Source organism: Amblyraja radiata, chromosome 8 (genome assembly GCF_010909765.2).
Source record: "Amblyraja radiata isolate CabotCenter1 chromosome 8, sAmbRad1.1.pri, whole genome shotgun sequence".
Classification (NCBI taxonomy): domain Eukaryota; kingdom Metazoa; phylum Chordata; class Chondrichthyes; order Rajiformes; family Rajidae; genus Amblyraja; species Amblyraja radiata.
The window spans coordinates 83,623,892-83,634,287 of NC_045963.1; the positions used below are offsets into that span (position 1 = coordinate 83,623,892).

Below are 10,396 nucleotides of genomic sequence, written 5' to 3' on the forward strand. Positions count from 1 at the left end.
TAATAAATTGTCCCCTAATATCGATGTTCTCCGCCCAAGTGGTTTGGTATATGCCACCACTGATGTTGTTATCTTATAAACGAACATGCAAATTTGGTGGATTACTGAGCAAATGCTTCACTAGAATTAAGTAAGTTAATATATAACATGTTTAAGTCAATTCATATTGGCATTAAGTATTACAAGCTCAGTAACACATCAGGACACATAAGATGTTACTCAAAACAGGTGGAAGTGTACAACCATAATCCTTCCTGCCGATAAATTCCATGATAACACTACAGATTAATCCATTTGCCCCCATATTACAGGTATGGAGATAGTTTTGAACACTAGTATCTCAGCTCATAGGAAAGGTACAAAGTTCAGTAACTGGTAATGCTGCTATATCCCAATTACTTTGCCACGTAGTTGATTGGTGGTTAATGCACCATGACTGATAATACCAAATGAATACCAGATAACAACGTTGTGGATGGTCAACGTAAATATCTGGATATATATTTTGTGCACCGTTCCCAGAGGCACTGCAATACTGGGTCGATGCGTGGAGTGGACGGAGCAAGCCCCTATTCCATCTCCCTGTTCCAAAATTCAATTTAATATATGGTCCCTAGATAAGGGACGTATCAGATTATTAAACTGATAAGAACAGATACTACACTTGATCTTAGCCAAAAGGCCGAGTAGCGATGCAGCTAAAGCTGTATCCAAGGATAGTTTGTCGTTAATATATAGACATGCCATGACGGAATGTTTCTAAGTGTCAGGGCTAGTTGATTCTGGATAACTTTGACTTAAATGCCGCAACGCTCATCATGGTTACTCCATCCAGGTAATTGCGGTATATCCGAAACTTATATGAGAAGGTACTGAATAGTGTGCATCTTCAAGGTCAATGTCTACCATAAAGTATCCTTGGATCCATGGTAGTAGTTACAAATCCCATGAATGGGTATACCTGGTGAAATACTCAAGTGGTTTATCAACGATGGTGCGACATTCACCATCGTGGGAGGGTAGACCACTTGGGGTGCTTGCTGAATTGGTGGCAAGATATTAATTCTATTCCCCTTGTATTTATTTTTTGGTATATAACTACCAAGAGTTATAGCTTCCTAACCAGGCGTGATTCATCCACCCCTTGTTAGTACAACCCTTAACCTTTATGTGATGGTAGGAACCATACTTATCTGTCTTCATTGTTGTTTTCTTCAGTTTCTGGTTCCTTGTTCTTGTAGGGACGATGTTTGTTGGGGGGTGGCACATTTCCCCCTGGGGCCTGCTCTGGGCCGTGGCCTAAAATGCTACAGGTTTGGCATGCAGGCCCCGAGCTTTCACCAGTACCATGAGGTAGACGCCCCTGGTGGACACGTAGAGGTACTGCTGTCTGGTTTAGTGTGGTGCTCATTCCAGACTCTGCCCTCTTGTGCCGAATAGTTTGAACACTTCGTCCAGTTTTTTAGGACTGGTTTGGTAAGTGCCAGGTAGCAGGATCTGTGCTTATGAGGTCGGCGTTCTCATAGTCCTGTTAATTTCATAGATTGAGGGCAGGTTTGTGAGTTCATTTCAGAAGTTATGAGGTATACCGTTGAACAGTAGGGTCAGGTGTTTTGCCATACTACCCTGCCCTTCTGGAATGAGCAGGTGGACATGATAGCCGACGTCAGGGTACCAAATGCATTTTTAAAATATTTAGGTTAAATGCGCTGCTCAATGTATCCCCCAATAATGGCGGGCACTTTGAGTAAATGCAATTTAGGGGAGGCGTGATAAAACCAACGCCTCATGGCTACCTGTCTTGGAGAGGTTTTTTGGAAAAGACAGGTAGTAAGCTGGCCATCAGTTGAGACTGAAAAGCCATCTCGCTAGTGGTGGAGCCACATAGCGGCCACACCCAGCAGCTCTTCCTGATCCTGTACCTCAAGCATACTCCCGATATTGTTCAGCCAGTGACCCCTCTTCATGACCAGCCCAGCCACTGGTCACCCCAAAGCTAACCACACTAAGGAGGAAGCGTTGGGCAGTGCCTAGGCACTGTGGAGGGTATGCCTGAACCCTCCAGCGAGACTGCCCCTCACGTAGCGTGTCTCGCAGGAGCTCCCGTGCGGGTGGAGAGACGTCCCGTCCCAAATCGGGAACACCTGCCGGATGCCTCTTCGGGTGGCTATACATCCAGCCCGCTATCGGGCTGGGCTCGGCACGGTGTCGGGGAATAGAGGAACACCGGGTCGCTCCTACCGCGTGTTGCTGCCCCCTTCCCCCCGACGGGAAACGTTCCTCCTCGAACGGGGGACAGTTTTGTTCCAGAGCCTTTTTCTCTGCCTGTAAAACACAAGCAGAAAAAGGGGCTCCCCTGTAAAAGAAAACCGACCTCAGGATACTCACCTGACGGTCCGTTTCTCTGTTGCGGGAGTGCCTAGCTCCCGCTGCCGCTGTTGCACTGCTGGCGTAATGCCGCGCCTGCGCACTGAGCGGGTTCTTCACGTAGTCACTCACGTGACTCCGAAGTAAAATTATAAAAGGACTGGGCAAGCTAGATGCAGGAAAAAATTTCCCAATGTTGGGCGAGTCCAGAACCAGGGGCCACAGTCTTAGAATAAAGGGGAGGCCATTTAAGACTGAGGTGGAAAAAACTTTTTCACCCAGAGAGTTGTGAATTTGTGGAATTCCCTGCCATAGTGGGCAGTGGAGGCCAAGTCACTGGATGGATTTAAGAGAGAATTGGATAGAGCTCATGGGGCTAGTGGAATCAAGGGTTATGGGGAGAAGGCAGGCACGGGTTATTGATTGGGGACAATCAGCCATGATCACAATGAATGGCGGTGCTGGCTCGAAGGGCCAAATGGCCTACTCCTGCACCTATTTTCTATGTTTCTGTGACCCGCTGAGTTACTCCAGCACTCTGTGAAACGTCACCTATCCATGTTCTCCACAGATGCTGCCTGACTCGCTAAGTTACTCCAGCACTCTGTGTCTTTTGAGCAAGAGCATTCAAATATCTTTACAAATCTCTACAACAGTCTGTCCAGTCCAAAACTCAATGAATGACCATTGCACACATCACACACATTCCTTTCACCTGAAAGTCCTTCACAAGAACTCATAATAAACAAGCTGTGATTAGGGTAGTTAACATTAGCCATTTCACACAAGTTCACATTAACTTTCCTCAACCAAGTACAATGTAGATCCACTTTAAATTCCTCACTATCTTCTTAATCACAACAATTAGTCATCAACTGAAAACCAGTCTTCATAAAGTTCCGCAATTAAAACACAATTGGACAGCTATCCAGGAGACAAATTCATTGCCACTGCCTTCATGAAGTAAATAGAACCACACCCAGAAATCTGTCTGAAGGCTCCCAACCCAAAATCTCACCGATCCATGTTCTCCACAGATGCTGCCTGAACTGCTGAGTTACTCCAGCACTCTGTGAAACGTCACCTATCCATGTTCTCCACAGATGCTGCCTGACCCGCTGAGTTACTCCAGCACTCTGTGAAACGTCACCTATCCATGTTCTCCACAGATGCTGCCTGACCCACTGAGTTGCTCCAGCACTCTGTGAAACGTCAAGTCAACTTTATTTGTCACACAAACAAGATGTACAGTGAATGAATGTGGCAACGCCTGCGGGATTGTGCAAAACAACAGAACAACAGAACAGAACCAGTATTTAAATTTAAATAAAAGACACAACACAACAGTAAATGAGTCCCTGGTGAGATCAGAGTTTACAGTCCTGATGGCCTGTGGGAAGAAACTCCGTCTCATCCTCTCTGTTTTCGCAGCGTGACAGCGGAGGCGTTTGCCTGACCGTAGCAGCTGGAACAGTCCGTTGCTGGGGTGATAGGGGTCCTTCATTATGTTGCTGGCTCTGGATCTGTACCTCCTGGTGTATAGGTCCTGCAGGGGGGGGGGGGGGGGGGGGGGGTGAGTGTAGTTTCCATAGTACGTTCAGCCGAACGAACTACTCTCTGCAGAGACTTCCTGTCCTGGGCAGAGCTGTTCCCAAACCAGATTGTGATGTTGCCGGACAAGATGCTTTCTACAGTCCCAGAGTAGAAGCACTGAAGGATCCTCAGAGAGACTCTGAATTTCCTCAGCTGCCTGAGGTGGTAAAGGCACTGCCTTACCTTACTCACCGGTGTGGCAGCGTGTGTTGTCCATGTCAGATCCTCTGTGATGTGGACTCCCAGGTATTTAAAGCTGCTCACACTATCCACAGCAGTCGACAATCAGCTCCTTAGTTTTAGTGACATTCACTAGAGTGGTACCAGAGTGCCAGATCAGGTCAGACTTCTCATTGTTATCGGAGATCAGGCCCACCACCACAGTGTCATCTGCAAACTTGATGATGGAGTTGGAGCTGAACCTGGCCACACAGTCATGTGTGTACAGGGAGTACAGTAGGGGGCTGAGGACGCAACCCTGGGGGGATCCTGTGTTCAGGGTGAGGGGGTTGGAGGTATGTCTCCCCATCTTGACCACCTGGGGCCAGCAGGTAAGAAAGTCCAGGAACCAAGCACACAGGGCTTCAGTACCAGCTCCAGCAGCTTCTCAGTAAGTCTGTGGGGACTATGGTGTTGAAAGCTGAACTGAAATCAATGAACAAAATCCTCACATAGCCCCCCCCCCCCCTTGGCTGTCCAGGTGAGAGAGAGTGGTGTGCAGAACCTGGGAGCACATCATCCGTGGATCTGTTTGGAAGGTATGCAAACTGCGTCACCTATCCATGTTCTCCACAGATGCTGCCTGACCCGCTGAGTTACTCCAGCACTCTGTGAAACGTCACCTATCCATGTTCTCCACAGATGCTGCCTGACCCGCTGAGTTACTCCAGCACTCTGTGAAACGTCACCTATCCATGTTCTCCACAGATGCTGCCTGACCCACTGAGTTACTTCAGCACTGTCTATTTTTTTGTAAACCAGCATCTGTAGTTCCTTGTGTTCAAGCAGGAACTGCAGATGCTGGAAGATCGAAGGTACACAAAAATGCTGGAGAAACTCAGCGGGTGCAGCAGCATCTATGGAGCGAAGGAAATAGGCGACGTTTCGGGCTGAAACCCTTCTTCTCTCCCCATGTCTGCCTTCTGCAAAGACCGCTCCCTCCGCAACTCCCTTGTCAATTCTTCCCTTCCCTCCCGCACCACCCCCTCCCCGGGCACTTTCCGTTGCAACCGCAAGAAATGCAACACCTGTCCCTTCACCTCCCCCCTCGACTCCATTCAAGGACCCAAGCAGTCGTTCCAGGTATGACAAAGGTTCACCTGTATCTCCTCCAACCTCATCTACTGCATCCGCTGCTCTAGATGTCAGCTGATTTACATCGGGGAGACTAAACGGAGGTTGGGCGATCGTTTCGCCGAACAGTCCGCAATAACATACCTGAACTCCCGGTGGCTCAACACTTCAACTCCCCCTCCCATTCCCAATCCGACCTCTCTGTCCTGGGTCTCCTCCATTGCCAGAGTGAGCAACACCGGAAATTGGAGGAACAGCACCTCATATTCCGCCTGGGTTGCTTGTGTCCCGATGGCATGAACGTTGAATTCTCCCAGTTTTGCTAGCCCTTGTTGTCTCCTCCCCTTCCTTAACCCTCGAGCTGTCTCCTCCCATCCCCCCGCCCTCAGGCTCCTCCTCCTCCCTTTTTCCTTCCTTCTCCCCCCCACCCCCCATCAGTCTGAAGAAGGGTTTCGCTCCATAGATGCTGCTGCACCCGCTGAGTATCTGTAGTTCCTTGATTTTCATACCAAATCTCTGCTGGTTTCAGGGCTTTTACAAACTTTGGCATCTGTGCAATGGGTGCATTACAGGGAAAGGAAACGGCTCACAGAGCAATAAAGAACCATTTTGCAGTAAAGAGCACAATTATATGTAATTTGCAGACACCGCTCCCAGTGTGCAGTGAATTCGTATAACAGGTCACTCCAATTTGTGGTCAACACTCCCACCATGTGGTGGTCTGCTACACTGCAGGCCCGTCCAATTTGTGGTCAACACTCCCACCGTGTGGATTAAGAAAGAACTGCAGATGCTGGAAAAATCGAAGGTAGACAAAAATGCTGGAGTAACTCAGCGGGTGAGGCAGCATCTATGGAGAGAAGGAATAGGCGCCATAATAGGGCGAGACCCTTCTTCAGACTGATGTCGAGATGGGGGATGGGAAAAAGAAAAGAAAAGGCAGAGACATTAGGTTTGGGGGAGAGCTGGGAAGGGAAGGGGAAGGAGGGAGAAAGCAAGGACTACCTGAAATTGGAGAATGGGAAGATGTGGAGGTGGCAAAAATGTCTGAGGATTATCTGTTGTTTGTGACGGCTGGTAGGGTGGAATGTGAGGACATGGGGGACTCTGTTCTTGTTATGAGTAGGGGGGTGGGGAGTAAGAGCGGAGCTGCAGGATAAAGAAGAGACCCTGATAAGATTCTCATCTCTAGTAGAAGAGGGGAATCCCCATTCCCTAAGGAATGAGGATATCTCCGATGCCCTGGTTTGGAACACTTTATCCTGGGCACATAGGTGGCCAGTGTAGTCCAGATAGCCATGGGCGTCAGTGGGTTTGTAGTAGATGTCGGTCAGTAGTCTGGTACCTGTGATTGACAATAGATGCCAGAGTAGGCCATTCGGCTCTTCGAGCCAGCACCGCCATTCAATGTGATCATGGCTGATCATCCACAATCAGTACTCCGTTCCTGCCTTCTCCCCTTATCCCCGGACTGCTATTTTTAAGAGCCCTATCTAGCTCTCTCTTGAAAGCATCCAGAGAACCTGCCTCCACTGCCCTATGAGACAGAGAATTCGACAGACTCACAACTCTCTGTGAGAAAAGGTGTTTCCGCGTCTCCGTTCTAAATGGCTTACTCCTTATTCTTAAACTGTGGCCCCTGGTTCTGGACTCCCCCAACATCGGGAACATGTTTCCTGCCTCTCGTGTGTCCAAGCCCTTAAGAATCTTATATGTTTCAATGAGATGCCCTCTCATCCTTCTAAACTCCAGAGTGTACAAGCCCACCTCTTCAACCCTCACCCTGAACACCGACGTTCCACAGGGCTGTGTGCTGAGTCCCCTCCTCTACTCCCTCTTCACCTATGATTGCACACCTGTACATGGCACTAACACCATCATCAAGTATGCAGATGATACAACGGTGATTGGCCTCATCAGCAACAACGATGAGTCGGCCTACAGGGAGGAGGTCCAGCACTTAGCAGCATGGTGCGCTGACAACAACCTGGCCCTTAATTCCAAGAAGACCAAGGAGCTCATTGTAGACTTCAGGAAGTCTAGGGGTTGCACGCACACATTCGGCAACGGACCCCCATCCACATTAACGGGACGGAGGTGGAACGTGTTTCTAGCTTCAGGTTCCTGGGAGTCAACATCTCCGATGACCTCTCTTGGACCCACAATACCTCAACTCTGATCAAGAAGGCTCACCAGCGTCTCTTCTTCCTGAGGAGACTGAAGAAGGTCCATCTGTCTCCTCAGATCCTGGTGAACTTCTACCGCTGCACCATCGAGAGCATCCTTACCAACTGCATCACAGTATGGTATGGCAACTGCTCTGTCTCCGACCGGAAGGCATTGCAGAGGGTGGTGAAAATTGCCCAACGCATCACTGGTTCCTCGCTCCCCTCCATTGAGTCTGTCCAAAGCAAGCGTTGTCTGCGGAGGGCGCTCAGCATCGCCAAGGACTGCTCTCACCCCAACCATGGACTGTTTACCCTCCTACCATCCGGGAGGCGCTACAGGTCTCTCCGTTGCCGAACCAGCAGGTCCATGAACAGGTTCTTCCCGGCGGCTGTCACTCTACTCAACAACGTACCTCGGTGACTGCCAATCACCCCCCCCCCCGGACACTTATTATTGTTTATTCAAATCATTTGCTATGTCGCTCTTCCAGGGAGATGCTAAATGCATTTCGTTGTCTCTGTACTGTACACTGACAATGACAATTAAAATTGAATCTGAATCTGAATCTGAGCTGCTCCATTCTCTCAGCATATGACAGTCCCGCCATCCCGGGAATTAACCTTGTAAACCTACGCTGCACTCACTCAATAGCAAGAATGACCTTCCTCAAATTAAGGGACCAAAACTGCGCACAATACTCCAGGTGTGTTCTCACTAGGGCCCTGTACAACTGCAGAAGGACAATCGTCAGCTGACCAATGACCTGAATGAGTTATACTGCAGGTTTGACAAGCAGAAACGTAACCCTGGTACCTCCTCCCCTCCCCCCCCCCCCCCCCCCCCCCCCTCCTCCCCAACCAACACAGCCAGACCCCAGTCTGCAAAGACTGGACCCTTCTACACCCACACCTTCCTATTCACCACTTCACACCTACTTCGAGCAAGACACCAGTCTGAAAAGACTGGACCCTTTCCCACCCACTCATCTCCAATCACCACTTCACACCCAATTACCCATCCACTCCGTGCTGCACAACATCACTTCTCCATCATCAACAATAAAAATAGAGGTGGAAAAGCCGGAAACTTCTAGGACCAGACAATGTTTCGCCCTCTACTCACAAACTCTTTGAATCACTTCCCTCTGGAAGGTGACTCCGGACTGTCAAAGCTGCCACAGCCAGACATAAAAACAACTTTTTACCCCCATGAGTAGTAGCTCCACTCAATAACCAAAAATCTGTAGCCTCCTTTTGCTCTGATATTTTATTTAATTCACTTGTTTAATCGATAATGTTTTATTATTAATGTTTAATGTTTTATGTGTCATTCCTAACTGTCACTGTATGTCATTGTCACTTGCGGGCGGAACACCAAGGCAAATTCCTTGTATGTGAATACTTGCCAATAAACGTATTCATTCATTCATAATAATAATAATAATAATAATAATAATATCTTTTATTGTCATTGCACGTCAGTGCAACGAGATTTAGTGTGCAGCTCCACTGATGTACAAGAAAGGTAAATAAATACAATACATAAATAAGCACGCTGAATTGATTGACGTGACCATCTGAGGGAGACTGTCCAAAGGGGGTGGGTGGGGGGGCATCATTAGGGCCGGTTCAGAGCCGCTATAGCTCTTGGGATAAAACTGTTCCTGAGTCTGGAGGTTCGGGCATAGAAGGCCTTGTAACGTCTGCCGGAGGGAAGTAGTTGAAACAGACCGTGGCAGGGGTGTGATGAGTCCTTATGGAACTCATAATTCATTCATTCATTGTCATTCATTAAGACTATCCTACACCCTCCAGGGACATTTTTTTTACATAATCTCCCGGTCTCCTGGTCACACGGGTAGATCGATCGCAGTCTTTTTAAGAGGTACAGCATGGAAATAGGCCCTTCGGCCCACCGGGTCCATGCCGACCAGCGAACCCCGCACATTAACACTATCCTACACCCTGGGGACATTTTTCTTTACATTACACTCCCAGTCTTCCAATCAGGTTTCAGGGCTCACCACAGCACAGAGTCTGCCTTGTTGAAGGTACATAACAACCTACTGCTCACCGTTGACTCCGGCGACTGTGCAATCCTGCTCCTTCTCGACCTCAGCGCAGCATTTGACACTGTCGACCACACCATCCTAATTGACCGTCTCCGGTACGGGGTTGGTATTGATGGCACTGCCCTGAGCTGGATCATCTCCTACCTCAAAGGTAGGAGTTTCTCGACTAACATAGGCAACTCTTTCACCTCCCGAGCTATTCTCTGCTGTGGGGTTCCACAAGGTTCCATCCTTGGCCCCATTCTCTTCTCCCTGTATATGCTCCCCTTAGGCCGTCATTGAAAGGCACGGCATTTCCTTCCATTGCTACGCAGACGATACACAACTCTATCTCCCCCTGAAGCCCAAAAACCAATCAAATCTTAACCTTACCCGCAGCCTCGAGGATATAAAGTGCTGGATGGCCCAGAACTTCCTCCAACTAAATGAGAGTAAGTTTGAGGTCATCCTTCTCGGCCCCTCGGACTCAATCAAAATGATAGCAGGCAGCCTTGGAAGCCTTACCCCACTACTCAAACCTCACGTCAAAAACCTCGGCGTGATATTTGACTCAGGACTGAAATTTGACAAACAAGTCAATGCCGGGGTAAAGGGCTAGCTTCTTTCAGCTTTGGACGATAGCTAAAATAAAACAATTCCTCCACTTTGATGACCTTGAAAAGATCATCCACACATTTATCTCCTCCCGCCTAGATTAATGCAACTCTCTTTACACTGGCATCAGCCAATCTTCCCTGTCCCACCTGCAACTGGTCCAAAATGCTGCAGCGAGACTCCTGACGGGCACCCGAAAAAGGGACCACATCACCCCGATCCTGGCCTCTCTCCACTGGCTTCCACACATTCTATACCTATTTCAATCAATCCCTATATATCTACCAAAAAAGTTTTTTTTTTAAACTG

The 10,396-nt window shown here is 48.6% G+C and overlaps 1 non-coding gene across 1 annotated transcript; it reads right to left on the bottom strand.

Moving 5' to 3' along the window:
- Nucleotides 1–502: 502 nt before the first annotated feature.
- LOC116976556 lies at nucleotides 503–694 on the bottom strand. The gene has a single exon (XR_004412974.1). It is a non-coding gene; the product is annotated as a U2 spliceosomal RNA (small nuclear RNA).
- Between the last annotated feature and the right edge of the window lie 9,702 nt (nucleotides 695–10,396).